Raw genomic sequence first — 16,777 nt, forward strand, 5'->3', positions numbered from 1 at the left:
CCTTTGTTTTGACTTTGACAATCAACTATGAGTATTCTAATATTGATTATTAGTGTATAGGACCTCATAAAAACAATCAGAAGTCGATTCGGAGTCTTCTGGCGAGAATTGATTTTTTGAAACTCGAGCTGTTCAGTAGCATGTCGCGGGCGGTACAGTCCCTATATCACGGGCGTGACATTTAAGTCACGGGCGCGACATTAATAATTGATGAAACCCTAATTGACCGTTGGAGGCTTCATGGGCACGACAAGGAGATAGCGGGCGCGACACATGTGACCGCTGGTTGCCCAACTGATAGATTTGAGCTGTCCCAGTCTGAAGCTGCCATGTGTCAAGAGCAGTTGAAGATCTGCTGATCTAGCAAATGTCGCGGGCGCGACATCCTTCGTAGCGGGCGCGACCTAGCTGCAGAAAGCAAAAGTTACTTTGTTTGTTAGTGCTTTGCTTGTAGTTTACTTTGAGTATAAATATAAACTCATTTGCAATGTTTCAAGGTTAATGATTTCCACACCTTGAAACAAAAAACACTCAACTTTAAATTACTGTTGTAACATTAATACCGATTGTTGAATCTTTGGTACCAATTGTCGTGACCGGTTCATGACCGGATTGGTATGCGCAGCGGAATCGAAACCATTCGGTAGATATTTAATTATGAATTTGATCAACAAACAGTAATATAGCAAAATAATAAATAACACAAGAGATTTACGTGGTTCTGCTTTAAAGCGTACGTCCATGGGCGAAAGATTTGAGCCATCCACTAATCATCAAAAGGAGTACAAAATTGGTGGAAAATCACCAAATAGAGAAAATCCCTAATGAATATGCACTTAGAAGAAAAACCCATAAAGTGTTTAACTCTCTACAAGAAGTAACCCAAAAGGGTAAGAATTAACTTATATTCCTCACATCACACACACCCATTTTCCCTTTATTCACATCAATGTCTACATTGTGTGTTCGGTTTTGGTGTACTCTAAAAGGTGAATAAGGTAGTGTATTTATAGTAAGTAAATAATCTATATGGCATTACGAATATTAATCCTAATTGGATTTATACTTCCTAATTAGCCGATGATAACGAAGTTATCCTTCTCCCAAACACTTCATTAATAGAGTCCTAATACAAATAGGAATTAGAATTCTAGGCATATTCCAACAATCTCCACCTTAACTTGAATTCTCCAATAAACTGTGAAAACTGTTGTGCTCCACCTTCTCCATTTAAGTCCAAACTGAACTTATTTCAAAAGAGGTCTTTGAGGAGGACCATACAAGCTTCAAGAACGTCTTGAACTTGCTGAAACCAAAATGACTTGAAGACTTACTATCTTCGGGTGTATCAATCAAAATTTCACGAAGCTTCGAATTTTGTTGGTCTTAAAACTGATACCAGAAACAAACGTCATTAGTAGCCTCTAATGATTAAATAAAAAAAACAAATGTTGAGGTCGTAGCATATCCCTTAATCTTCATAAGTCGACCAACCCAATGAGCATACATCATAAGTGCAACATCCAATCTCGCTTCATCGTCAAATAACCCATAAAACTCGTAGTTTTATATATTGAGATACCAGACATGTGCATATAGAAATCATGTTGAACAAACATTATTGTTCTAACTGCCTCATTATGCATCTTGCCCTTAACTGAACCAATATCCAAAAATTATGCATGTATTGACTGTTGTCCATAACTACAACTCCACTATCACCTCAGTTATAGTCAGAAAACCAATCAAAATTGGCACACATGTGATATAAACAATCTTAATCTGCATAAATTTTGGATAAAAAATATTCTGTCTATCTCCAAACAAATTGGCTTATGAGCGATCCAATAGTGACGCCATTCCAAATTACGAACGTTGTAATCCATCTTGTGTCTAAGAAGGCTACTTAATCAAAACAAAATCTCTTTTGCAATGTCATGATTTTATCAAAATCTGACTATGCCCAAACAAACTCTTCATTTAACAAACTCTTAAAAGTAATTATTAGATCCAAATCACTTATAGAGTTTTATGAGAGTATAAAGAGATTACCTCAATCATTTATCTTACAAAGGCTCTATAAAATCCTCAAATTGTGTGTTGATCAAAAAATTCATACCTTTCTTCTAAATAAAGTAGCATATTGATCTCCATCATAAAAAATCTCCTTAAAAATTTAATACCTAAGTCTATCTTTAATTAACGACTTTCGGCACTTTCAAATTTGGTGGCTTCTTTATCTCCAAAAAATCTTCTTTGTGCCTTGCGAAATCCTCCAAATAATATTTTTGCCATAATAATCACAATCCATAATAAATCTGAAAACCAAATTGGCTTTGATACCAATTGTTGTAACATTAATACCGATTGTTAAATCTTTGTTACCAATTGTCGTGACCGGTTCGTGACCGGATTAGTATGCGCAGCGGAATCGAAATCATTCGGTATGTATTTAATTGTGGATTTGATCAACAAACAGTAATATAGCAAAATAATAAATAACACAAGAGATTTATGTGGTTCTGCTTTATAGCGTACACCCACGGGCGAAAGATTCGAGCCATCCACTAATCATCAAAAGGAGTACAAAATTGGTGGAAAATCACCAAATAGCGAAAATCCCTAATAAATATGCACTTAGAAAAAAAAAACCACAAAGTGTTTAACTCTCTACAAGAAGTAACCCAAAAGGGTAAAAATTAACTTATATTCCTCACATCACACACACCCCTTTTTCCCTTATTCACATCAATGTCTACATTGTGTGTTCGGTTTTGGTGTAATCTAAAAGGTGAATAAGGTATGTATTTATAGTAAGTAAATAATCTATATGGCATTAGGAATATTAATCCTAATTGGATTTATACTTCCTAATTAGCCAATGATAACAAAGTTATCCTTCTCCCAAACACTTCATTAATAAAGTCCTAATACAAATAGGAATTAGAATTCTAGGCATAGTCCAACAATTACATTTGTTTTGCTATAGTTTTGGAGTAAGCTTGTAAACTCCTAAATCATTGTGGGTTTTTTATTAGCCTTAGAAAATCAAGTGTGAGTTAGAGTTTAGCTTTGAGAAAACTCAACCCCTGTAAGTTAAAGATTAGCTTTGGAAAATCACATAGTTGGTGTTTAGCTATAAAGCATTAAGTTTAGAGTTAGCTTAGAAAATTCTTTGTGAATTCCTTTTAGTGGATTCTAAATCTCAATCTTTGATTGAGTAGTGGAGTAGGATCAATTTGTGATCTGAACCACTCTAAATCTTTTGTGTCAATCCCCTAAACTCTTAACTCCTTTTAAATTCTTAATTCTACTTTAAAGAATTTTAATCTTCTGATTCACAACTCAAAATCCGGTTTGCTATACCCCAAAAGGGTGTTTCAGTATCTCTTTTTATTTGTCCATTGCCTTAGGAGATATGTATCTCTTTTGTCGCTTGTACGTGTGGATTTGTTCGCATCTTCTGCCTACTGTTGTTTTTTTTTTGTATTTTGCTACTTTAATAAAAGAGAACTTTGATTATATTAAAATTGACATGGAAATTGTTAACACAAAAATGAAGACTATCATCTTTATCTCTTTGGCCTTCGGTCCTTGGATCTTCCTCTTGTTGGAGCGTTCTAGTCCTCTGTTTCTTTCATTGCGACAGTGTAGCATCTGGATGACACCTCTTGATCCCCCTTAACGCTGATAACTCCTTCTGCAGTTGGTATTTTCATTACCAGGTAGCGGATGTTGGTGATTGCTCCCGAATTATAAAGAAACGGCCTTCCTAGTATTCCATTGTAAGCTAGCGGCATGTCGACGATGGAAAATAGCGTTTTAATCTCTTTTATCTCCCTTTCTCCTCTTCCGAACGCTGTTATCAATTTTGCTAGGCATTTAGGTTGGATGGGTACTCCTCCGAGTCCTATTATCGGCACTAGGCAATGTTTGAGTTTCCCCAACTCACATCCTATTCCTTTGTATGCCTCCCAAGTCATTAGGTTTACCGCGCTTTCTTCATCTACCAGCAGCTTCATGGCCAAGAAATTGTTGATTATTGCCTCTACCACTAGTGTATCATTATGTGGTCCCCTCACGTGTACGGAAAGGTGATCATCCTAGTTACTTCAGTCTTTCTTCCTGCTTGCTCCATTACTTGTATTATTTCGGCCATTAGTCATTTTCTTCCTTCTTTCATGCTTTTCCCCCAATGATGACATTGATAACTCCTGCAATTTCTTTCTTCCTCCCCCTTTCTTCTTCTTTCTTTTCTTCCTTGTTTGTTCCTTCTTTTTCGTTGCTCCTTCTCTTCTTTGTGGTTTATGAATTTTCTTAGTGCTCCAGACTCTATTAGTTTTTCTATTTCATTCTTTAGGTCGTAGCACTCTTCTATGTCATGCTCATAATCCTCGTGGAATTTGTAGTATCACTTTTCATCTCTCGTTCCTATTCCGTGGATCATCTTCCTGGGCCACGTCATTGGTGTCCGGTTCTCCTTGACTACATCAGGACATTTTCCCTTGTTGTGTTCAGTGGTGTGAACGCCTCGGCTCTGTCTTTGTACCTTGGTCGGTAGTCGCTAGTGTACTTGTTATCGTGCCTTCAATGGTTGCTGTCTTCATATGGCATGTATCGGCTGATGCTGCGGTGACTCGTGCCATAGTCTTTTCGAGAGTGAGATAACTGTCTTTGAGAGGCGCCTCCCTTGCTTTCTTCCCTTTTTAGCGTGTCGCTCGTCTTCTGCGTTCTCCCGTTGTCCACGTATATACATTTATGGGCTACCGCCATCACTTCTTGATAAGTCTTTGGCTTCTTTGAACTTAGCTTGTCTCCCAGCACTCCCATCCGTGTACCCTTCTTCATAAATTGCACCATTGTGTCGTTATTCAAGTCCTCGATCTTCATAGCTTCATTGTTGAATCTTTCGATATATGCTCTCAGTGTCTCTACTTCTCTCTCCTTGCATCTGTAAAGCTCTTCCGAACTTCTATTCGGCGAGATGTTCGTGAAGAACCTTATCACGTACTCTCAGTTCAGCTGTCTCCATGTAGCTATCGATAAGGCCTTCAGCCTGTTGTACCATCGTTGTGTTGTGTCGCTTAGAGTGGTCAGGAATTTTTTGCAGAGTATTGCGTCTGTGACATCTAAGAGGACCATCTTGTTGTAGAATTTTATGACATGACTTTTCAGGCAGCCGGTTCCATCGAAGTAATCAAAATTAGGTATCTTGAGTCTTTCGGGCCACTTCTCAGATAGTACTCTCGTGGACAGGGGTGACTTTCCTTCGGTCATGCTGCTGGGTCTTTTCTCATCCTCTACTACAAGTAGGGGTGTCAAAATAGGTCATGACACGATAACATGATTCGCCTAACACGTAAATTTCGCAAATCCGAGTTGAGGCTTAGCGGGTTCGTGTCAACCCGTTTTGTGACACGAAATAAATGGATCGTGTCACGGGTTCACTCGCGAACCAATATAACCCGTCTAACTCGTTTATAAATTATATTATTTATAATAATAGAAATAAAATAGTTATTAGTTTATAAAATAACAAATAAAACTATTAAATTAGTTAAATATAATTATATTAATTTATAAATAATTTTTTTATAATTAAATCTTATATGCAAGAATATTAACTAATAAATTTGAGGTTATAATTACATTTTTATGGTTTAATTTTTTTTTTTAATGTTAAATGGATCGTGTTAGTCGTGTAATTGTGTTAATCGTGTTACCAATTTATTTTAACGTGTTAATCGTGTCGTGTCACTCGTTTACAATTCGTGTCGTGTCAGGGTTGAAGGTTTTGACACGATTAGTTAAACGGGCCGTGTTCGTGTTGACCCTAATCGTATCAACAGAGTAGGTCGACACCACACGTTTATGACCCGCTAATCCATTTTGACACCCCTAACTACAAGCACTTCCGGTTCTTTTCTTTTTAGGTCATCACCTGCGCGAGGTGTTTTCTCTCCTTTGCTTTTTCGTCCTCCAGTTACGTCTTGGCTTTTGCTATTGGATATCTGGGACATAATTGATTTTGTCGCTTCTTTGACCATAGTGGCCACTTCTTCTCGGAAGCGTCTCATAGCGCCATCCATTGTACGGTCCATGGCTTCTTGAAAGGCCTAATATGATCTTCATCTCAGCGAATTACACCAATGGAGCCGTAACACCTCAGCACTGTGCATGAATTTGAAAAAAATGGTAATTCGTGCATGAAAAAAAATAATTAAACTGCGTGATTAAATGTGAATTTTTATCACATTAACCCTTTTTACAAGAGTTTGGCTTTTGTAAAAGAAAAGGCCTAATTATTTAAAAAATCCCTACCTTAAACTTTTATTTGTTTATATTCTGACCTTGTAAAAAAGTTATTTGTATCCAATTTTGAGTTTTTAGGTTTCATCTCTACCCAATACAAAAATATAATTGACAATTTAATGAATTAAAGGATGAAAAAATTAAAAACAATTAAATAAAAGGTTATATCATACGTCTAATTAATATATAAATATATAAATTAAAGGATTATTTAAAAAAAATTAAGTGAAAAGAGACAATTTTAGTATTTTTAGATAGAGATGATCTAAAATTTTAAAATTGGGTACACATATTTTTTTTATAAAATCAGAGTATAAACGAAAAAAATTAAAATGAGATTTTTTTAAATAATTAAGCCAAAACAAAACAAAAATAGCACGTGTAACATGAGAAAGGATGAGAAGAGATGTGGCCCGCGAGAAGTAAATGTATATGCAGTCGGCCTAAGCGAAAGCGCCGTACGAGTACGAAACATGCACCTCATTTTTTTTCCTGATCTTGAAAAACACACTTACTACCCATATTACACGTACTCATTCTCAAATTTAAAACATTAAAGATAAATAATACTTTCATCTAGTAGTACAAATATTAAATTATATTATTCTTCAACAATTAAATTATTTTATTATATAGTTTTAATTATTCTTCAACAAAAACAATGATAATGTTTGTTTGACAATTTCAAATACAATATAATAGTTTAAAAATTTAAAACTATTATTTATTTTCATTTTTTATTGAGATCTTTATTTTTGAAACTTTGAACAATTCCATGCCTATTGTATTAGCATAGGCGATGGTGATAAATGTCCAATCTCAAATTTGAAATGATGTTTTAAAAAAATTGATAGTGATCGTTATATTAGGCTAAATTATAAGAATAACTGAGATTTAGAATCTAAATCTAAAATTTCTTAATTATCATGAGAAGTTTATAAGTGACATTATAAGAATAAAAATAGATGTGAATTTGAAAAATGTGAAGCTAAATAAACATGAAATTAAATATTCAAACTGAATTCAAAAACAAAAACAACTGGATTATATAAAAATGATTATGTATATGCAAATATTGTTTTAAAAATCAAATCCGTAATTGAACCAAATAGTTTAATTAGTCAAACAAATCAACCGGCTAGTTCAACTGATTCACATTTTTCACTTTTATTAATAAATTATTAGTTTATATCACTGATTAATTTGAATTGTGGTCAAACGAACGAGCCGTGGATTCGATTCCTCCCACATGCGCTTCCCCCTCTCAAATTATATAAAAAAAACTAAAGTATTCAGTTTCTAATCTCTTTCAAATGACACCGGCCATTAATTGTTGATTCAACCAATATGACCAATCGGTCCAGTCCGGTCCGAGTATTTAAACATTATATATGAAGTTCCTTCTAGTAACGGCAATCAAAATTGATGTTAATCGAAAAAAAAGACATTGATGTGACTTCTCAAAGCTAAAGAATTCAGCAATATTAGATAGTCCACATCAATTGTATTAAATTGAAAACCTAACATCAAGATTGGTTGTTGTATTTAAATTCCATCCACCTCTTACATTTTTGTATCATAAATTGACTTTAGGGTTTTGGACTCACCGGTACAACATTAACAATTACTTATTCAAGGTTTATGTTTTCATTAAATCTATTCACAATCCATTTTAAGCTTATGAATCTCGATTATTAATTTAAATGGTATGATTTTGATTTGAAAGAATTGATTTATAATGATTTATTATAAAAACTATAAATGATCTAATAATTTGCTATGATTTTCTAATAAATGCGTCACAAATTTGAAATCTGTTCATTAGTATTATTTGCCTACGAGTTCTTCTTATCACCCAAATGATCGCAATGAATAACCTACTGAATTCCTCCTAAATTATATACTAAATTCAACTTTAGAGGCACAAGCATTGGTTTCATATCTCTCGTATTTTTCTTTTCAAAAAATAATAAATTTACTAATCAAAGTGAATAGATCTGCTATTATTAGGGGTGTAAATAAACCGAGTAGCTCGTGAGCAATTCAGTATTCGGCTCGATAAGAGCTCGGCTCGTGTTCGTTTATATTCTAAACGAACCAAGTTCGAACTTGATCTTATGTTCGTTAATTTAAATGAGCAGAACGCGAATATAGTAGTGTTCGACTCGTTTAGTTTCACGAACAGCTCGAGTAGTATTTGTGAATAAGTTCATGAATGAGCTCGAATAAGAGTTCGTGAACAAACTTGTTTAGAAACTCCATTAGGTGTTCAAGAACTGACTCAGATTTAAATTAATTTATATAAATATCTTATGTAATTATAAAATTACACAGGTATAATAAAACTACAGTTTTTATATAATATATCAAAACTACTAAGAAACTAACGTAATTTTGTTGCGAATTTTATATGTTTTACCTGTTGGATGAACAGGCTCGCGAATGAGCTTATGAACGGGCTTACATTTGGTACTTATCAAACTTGTTCGTGACGCGAGTTTATTCGTTTAGCAGCTAAATGAACGAATACGAGCTGAATATGAGCCGCATAAACAATATTAAATATAAACGAACTGAATATGGACATTCCCCTTCAAAACTCGAACGAATATGAACCAAACATAAACACCTTGTTAGCTAAACGAGATGAACATGAACACTCTAAAACTCGGCTCAGCTCGGTTCATTTACATCCCTAACTATACGCTTCATTCATTTAGATAAACTGTAAAACTGTGTACAGTTTTGTTGTACTAAAGCATAAGCTACTGCAAATTTTTTTTATTACTATAATAAAAATCTTTAAACATATTTCCCCTCATTAATCTAACATAATTTTAATTATAAGGAAATCTGAAATAATCTTGTACTATCAAACAAATGTTATTATAAGATAAATAAAATATGATTAAAAGTATTGATATTACACCTTTTAAATAAAAGCGAACTAAATTATCTATTATTGAAAAAATAATACCGTTCTATAATCGTACATCTGTTACAACTAACAGCTCAGACTTTATAATACTGCCGTTTAATTTTGTGTTATGTTAATTCTCTTTAACACTGAAGCTAACATCAATAATAGCGTAAAATACATCTATATCTAGCATAAGATAATAACTTGTTAGAGCATCCCCAATGAACTCTCTAAAATTGTCAAACTCTTTAAATTAAAGAGTTTTGACAATAAATTAGAAGTCCAATGTACTCTCTATTCTATATATTTAGAGTAGAGAGTGAAAATGGCTCTCCACATGTAGAGAGCCATTTTCACTCTCTACTTCATTTTTCAAATAGTAAAATTTTAAATTTTAAAAAATAAGGTGGTTATTTTTACTTTTAAATATTATATTTTTACTTTTAGTAAAAAAACTGAATAAATAAATGAATAAAAAAATTATTTTATTAATATTTAATATTTTATTAATATTTTTTATGAAAACAAAATAAAATAAAATTTAATATTAGAGAGGCAATTAATTTAATATTATTATTATTTAATTTTTTAATTTTTTATTAATTATTAAAATTATATACAATAAAAAATTGATATTAAAGATTCCATTGGAGTAAAATTTTAAATATCACTCTTTATCTTTAAGATGCTCTTTATTTTATAAAAGATGCTCTTTATTTTAAAGAATACCATTGGGAATGCTCTTATAGAGATTCAACATGTTTGAAAAGTACAACTCGCTATTCTTATTTTTGAAAATAAAAAATAAACTAGTTGTATAGGATTAGATCAGACCTAATTCGATCATCTGACTAACAATATTACCTAAATTTAAACTAAAATGATATAGAGATAAACTTTTTTCATTTTCTTTATAAAAAAACTAAAGAAATTAAGATTTATGGCTGTGTGTTTATTTCAAAATAAATCAAAATTTTGATTTTTTAAACTCAACTTAAATTCATTTTCATTTTTTAAAAAGTTTATAATAAAATGAGTTGGCTTAGTTTGTACCAAAAGTGATAGTAATATTTTACTCCAAAAAATTATTCAAACCAAAAACCTGATTTATTTTATAATTTTGAAATAAATTAAATTGAATTTTCCAATTCAGTTGGTTATTGAATTTGATTTGATTTTACATGCTACTTTTCATCAAAAGGCACTACCTCAAAATGTGTAAAGATTCTTTTTTTATATATATAATTAAGGAGGGTCGACGTGTGGAAGAAAATAAATCCACGATCTTAACAGTTTGTTGTTCGATGTTTATACCATTTGAATTACATGTTATTGGAAATTGTGTAAAAAAAATTAGAATATAATGAATATGATCATTTTTATCCTACAACAAAACATTCTTTTCCAAAGGACCAAACAAAAGTTTGGCCATCACTTTTTTTATCCTTTTGCAATTGGTAACAGCCAAAAAGAGCAGTAATACCAGAAAGCGGGTCACATTTACTCTGCATATTATACTCATCAATTTAATTTATAATTAGTTCTTCTATTTTTGAGAAATATAGACCAATTTTTTTTTATTTGACTCCGTGAATTCGCAAGTTATAAAATTTATATAAAAAATTCATTAATCTAAGATCCCTCTATTTTCTCAAGTACTTTGTAAATAATACAGAAATAAAGAGTCAATTTGATTCTAAATTTTTTTAATGCAACATCAAATAATTTACTATAAATATTTAATTAATTAAAACTAATACATTATATTTTTAAATTAACTAAAAATAAAACTATTCAATATGAGCAAATTCTAAGAAATAATTCGATTTTATTTTTAATGATTTAGAAAATAGAAAGTAATATTCTTAATTGATTAGAATGTTTGTGAGTGAATTATTTAATTATGAATTTCAAATTTTTAAACCAAATTGAATTTTGCCAAAAAACAAAAAAATATATTAAGTTATAAAATTCAACAAATATGGAGTTATTTTTGATAAAAATTGCTGATATAAGACAATGTTCAAAAATATTCACATATGCAAATTTATAACAGAAAGTTATCAAATATTTTAAACTGAAATATTAATAATTTGCGTTTTATATTGTTAAAATTTAAATTTTATAATATTACGATAAAATACATTAAAGTTTATAGTATTTGTTTAACCTACAAAAAGAAAGGTGTGTCCAATTATGAATACTTTAGAGCAAATAATGACATCAAAAGCTGACCATTATGGCATTGGCATCAGACTCATACTCTCACTTGAAAGCCACCACCACCCAACAATGACACCTGCCATTTTCAACTAGCCTACATCACCAACATTTTTTTTCATTTTACCCCAAAAAGTATCCAATTTTAAGATTTTACACCTATAGAATATGTACCATTTTATAGTATTCGATTAATTGAATCCATGCATCTTCTAATGAACGAATATAAATAAAAGTCTTATAATTTAAAGAGGAACAAATCAGTTTTATTCTTTTAAATCTACCTAGAATCAATAGGTTCTTTTTAATTATTTAGTATTTCTTAAAATGGTAATGTATTTAAATTTATAGATCTATTAGTTATACACACATTTGTTGGGCGGCACAGCGGAAATTCAATTAATTATGCTAGTGAATAACGTATTGTGCTAAATAATTATACCGGAAAAATTCCCAGGAAAGATTGGAGGGTCACGAGCGGACCACTTAAGTACCAACCTCCTAGACAGAATTCAACACGATATAACTAACTTCACAATAGGGAATTCCAACTAGCCTAATCGTTAGCGTCGAAAATAAATTAAGGACGGCAGAAACAAAATAATAAATGACACCGAGAATTTTTAACGTGGTTCACCCAAAATGCTGGATTACGTCCACGGGACAAAGTCCGAATAATTCTTCCACTATTATCAAAATAGCAGGCATACAAAGAGAGTAATTTTACAGAGAGATCTCACCAAAATAATGACACTCAAGTGTTTCCCACACACCCGTAAACTCACTATTTTTATCTCTCAATTCTCTCACCCCTCACCCTTTAGAGAAAACGTTTCTCTAGCTCGCCTATTAGCTCGAAGCTAATACTCTCACTCACAAATGCTTGTGAATATTGGTGATATTGGTGTGTATTTAATCCCTTTCACCCCTTTCCTATTTATAGGAAAAAGTGGAGTAGCCTCCAAGCCAAATTTGGCTTGGAGGTTACTCCAAGTAAATTAATTTCTATTTTTTTTTTTTTTAACTTACTTGTGGGCCCACCATGTGGAGGGACCCACCCCAACAAATCTCCCCCTCCCGACTACATGGGAGGCACCACCATTCCGGCTGTCTGTCGACAATATTCAAACTTTCCCCGTGGAAGAGTTTTGGTTAACATGTCAGATCCATTTTCATCGGTATGGATCTTTTCCAGCTGTAGCAGCTTCATCTCCAATACATCTCGAATCCAGTGATATCGCACATCAATATGTTTAGATCTTGAATGAAAGGAGGAATTCTTCCCGAGGTGAATAGCGCTTTGACTATCACAAAACAGCTCGTACTTCGTCTGGTGGAAGCCAAGTTCACTTAAGAACTTCTTCATCCATAGCAACTCTTTACAAGCTTCAGTTGCTGCAATAAACTCTGCTTCTGTTGTTGAGAGCGCAACACATTTCTGTAGTCTCGATTGCCATGACACAGCTCCCCCTGCAAATGAAATCAGATATCCTGATGTAGACTTTCTCGAGTCAACATCGCCAGCCATATCTGCATCTGTGTAGCCAACTAACACAGGTTCTCCATCTCCAAAAGATAGACACATTCTTGATGTACCTTGAACGTATCTAAGAATCCATTTCACTGCAGCCCAATGTTCTTTTCCAGGATTTGAAAGGAACCGACTCACTACTCCAACCGAGTGAGCAATATCTGGCCGTGTACATACCATGGCATACATCAAGCTCCCAACTGCTGAAGCATATGGAACTCTTTCCATCTCCTCCTTCTCTTTCTCAGTAGAAGGGCACTGTTCAGAACTCAGTCTAAAATGATTAGCAAGGGGGCAGCTAACCGCTTTAGCGTTATCCATGTTGAACCTTTGAAGTACTTTCTGAATGTACTTCTCCTGTGATAACCATAGCTTCTTGGAGCCTCTATCTCTGGTTATCTTCATGCCTAGAATTTGCCTTGCCGAGCCCAAGTTTTTCATTGCAAAAGACTTGCTCAACTGCTTTTTCAAGTTGTTGATTCTTGAAGTATTCTGGCCAACGATCAACATGTCATCCACATAGAGCAGAAGTATAATAAAATCCTCATCAGAGAATTTCTGCACGAAGACACAATGGTCTGAAGTAGTCTTCTTGTACCCTTGCTCCCCCATAACAGACTCAAACTTCTTGTACCATTGTCTCGGTGCTTGTTTTAAGCCATATAGACTTTTCTTCAACTTGCAGACGTACTGCTCTTTCCCCTTTTCTTCGAAACCCTCTGGCTGCTCCATGTATATCTCTTCCTCCAAATCACCATGAAGGAAGGCAGTCTTTACATCCATCTGCTCGATCTCCAGGTCGAGACTTGCTGCTAACCCTAGCACTGTACGAATGGATGTCATTTTCACCACTGGTGAAAAAATCTCATCAAAGTCAATTCCCTTTCTTTGGCCGAATCCCTTGACAACTAGTCTAGCTTTGAAACGTGGTTGGAGACCGTGTTCCTCATTCTTTATCCTGAACACCCACTTGTTCTTCAAAGCTCTCTTGCCTTTAGGCAACTTCACCAGCTTAAAAGTATTATTATCATGCAAGGACCTCATCTCATCTTGCATGGCTTCAATCCATTTCTGCTTGTGTTCATCATCCATAGCTTCTTCAAAGCTCTCAGGTTCTCCCCCGTCAGTTAATAACACATACTGATCTTCTGGGTATCTGGTAGATTGTTGTCGAACTCTATCAGATCTCCGCAGAACTGGAGAATCCACATCTGCTGGTGGTTGATGATGAGCACCATAGTCATCAGCATTACCTGGTTCATAATCAATGGGAGCATCTTGACCACCTATCCCCGGTTGGTCGCCTTCTTCATCTCCAACACGTCTATGAACCGTTGTTGGAGGAATCAATTCCAAGTCTGTTGAATCTCCATCGGATCCCTCAGAAACATTCTGAGCCTTTTTAATATCCTCAATGGTCTGACTTTCAACAAAGACGGCATCACGGCTTCTGATAAGCCTCTTATGGACTGGATCGTAGAATCTATAGCCAAACTGATCTTGACCATAACCCACAAACACGCATTCTCGTGTCTTAGCATCAAGCTTGGACCTCTCGTCTTTGGGAATATGCACAAATGCTTTGCACCCAAACACCCGCAGATGACCATAGGAAACTTCTTTTCCCGTCCACACTCTCTCTGGAGTATCAGACTGTAGAGGGATACACGTTGAAAGGTTAAGCACATACACTGCTGTCAGTAGAGCTTCACCCCAAAACATCTTAGGCAACTTTGCATGTGAGAGTAAACATCTAACTCTCTCCATCAAAGTCCTGTTCATCCTCTCAGCCAAACCATTCAACTGCGGCGTTTTAGGAGGTGTTGTTTGATGCCGAATACCATTATTTTTGCAATAAGCATCAAATGGTCCAATGTACTCTCCACCATTGTCTGTACGGATGCACTTCAGCTTCTTGCTGGTCTGTCTTTCCACCAGAGTTAAAAATTGCTTGAAAACTTCTAACACCTGGTCCTTCGTTTTCAAAAGATACACCCATGTCTTCCTTGAATGATCATCAATGAAAGTCACGAAGTATTGAGCACCACCAAGTGACTTTGGCATTGGTCCACACAAATCTGAGTGAATCAGATCTAAAACATTCTTCATTCGAGAAGGAGGGGTACTTTTGAAAGAAACTCTGTTCTGCTTCCCTGCCAGACAATCAGTACATTTCTCCAGATGGACTCGATCCAATCCATGCAACATATTTCTTTTGGCCAATATCGACATTCCTTTCTTACTCATGTGACCGAGTCGTCTATGCCACAACTCAACTATATCATCATTCTCCACTGTATTGACATCGTCATGGGAGAGCTTCGCCTGCATCATGTATAGTTTTGAATGTCGTTTTCCCCTGGCCACCACCAATGAACCTTTGGTAAGCTTCCATTGGCCATTGAAGAAGGTGCTGCAAAAACCTTCATCATCCAGATTTCCTGCCGAAATTAAATTCAGGCGCATATCTGGGACATGCCTGACATCCTTCAGGACTAATTGCGTACCATTCTCTGTTTCTAGAGAGACGTCACCTTTGCCTACGACTTTTGCAAAGTTCTCATTTCCCATTCTTACAGTGCCAAAATCGCCTGATGTGTAAGATGAGAAGAATTCCCTTCGAGATGAAGCATGAATGGTAGCTCCAGTGTCAATCACCCAACTCGTCTCGTGGATTGCAAGATTGACAATATCTTCATCATGGACTACGTTGAACTCCCCGACAACATTTGCTTGTTCATCATCACTGCTGTCATTTTTCCTCACATCTTTGCCTTTGTTCTTTTCTTGGTCTTGCTTCAACTTTCGACAGAACATTTTGATGTGGCCCTTCTTCTTGCAGTAATGGCACTCAGTATTGGCATATTTGTTTGACTTTCCTCTGCTTTTGTGTCTGGTTTTTGAACCCCTAGCTTCACTCCTCCCTCTAGATTCTGCAACAAAAACATCTGACTGTGATGAAGAAGAACCTTGTGATCTTCGTCTACTCTCTTCATTCAGGATGCCACTTTTAACAGCTTCCATATTGACTACTCCATTTGGTGCAGAATTTGTTAGTGAAATCTTCAAAGTCTCCCAAGACTCTGGTAGAGAGGCAAGCACGAGGAGAGCGAGCACCTCATCGTCAAACTTTATGCTCATACTTGATAACTGATCCACAATCCCTTGAATTGCATTCAGGTGATCAGCTATAGAAGTCCCTTCTCGATATTTTATCTGAATTAATTTTGTCAGATAAAATAGTTTGTTGTTGCCGGTTTTCGACGCGTACAGCTCCTCAAGCTTCTTCCATAATGTCTGAGCATGAGTTTCATTACAAATGTGGTTGTACACATTATCCTCGACGAACTGTCGAATGTAACCACACACCTGCTCATGCTCGAATTCCCATTCTTCATCCGTTTTTCCTTCGGGTTTATTCGTTGAAAACACCGGTAAATGCAGTTTCGTCACAAATAGGAGATCCTTCATCTTGTTTCTCCATATGTGGTAATTTGTGCCATTTAAACTGACCATCTTGCCAGTCTTTGCCTCCATATTTTCGACAAGTGCCCAGTACTATAAATATATCTAATTTATTTTCTGATGTGGAGGATCCACTATCTAGTGGCAACCACAGAGCATACGATAAATAGATATATAAAAACTCAAACCGGCTTTGATACCAGTTGTTGGGCGGCACAGCGGAAATTCAATTAATTATGCTAGTGAATAACGTATTGTGCTAAATAATTATACCGGAAAAATTCCCAGGAAAGATTGGAGGGTCACGAGCGGACCACTTAAGTACCAAC

This window comes from Mercurialis annua, linkage group LG7, assembly GCF_937616625.2.
Source record: "Mercurialis annua linkage group LG7, ddMerAnnu1.2, whole genome shotgun sequence".
Lineage (NCBI taxonomy): Eukaryota > Viridiplantae > Streptophyta > Magnoliopsida > Malpighiales > Euphorbiaceae > Mercurialis > Mercurialis annua.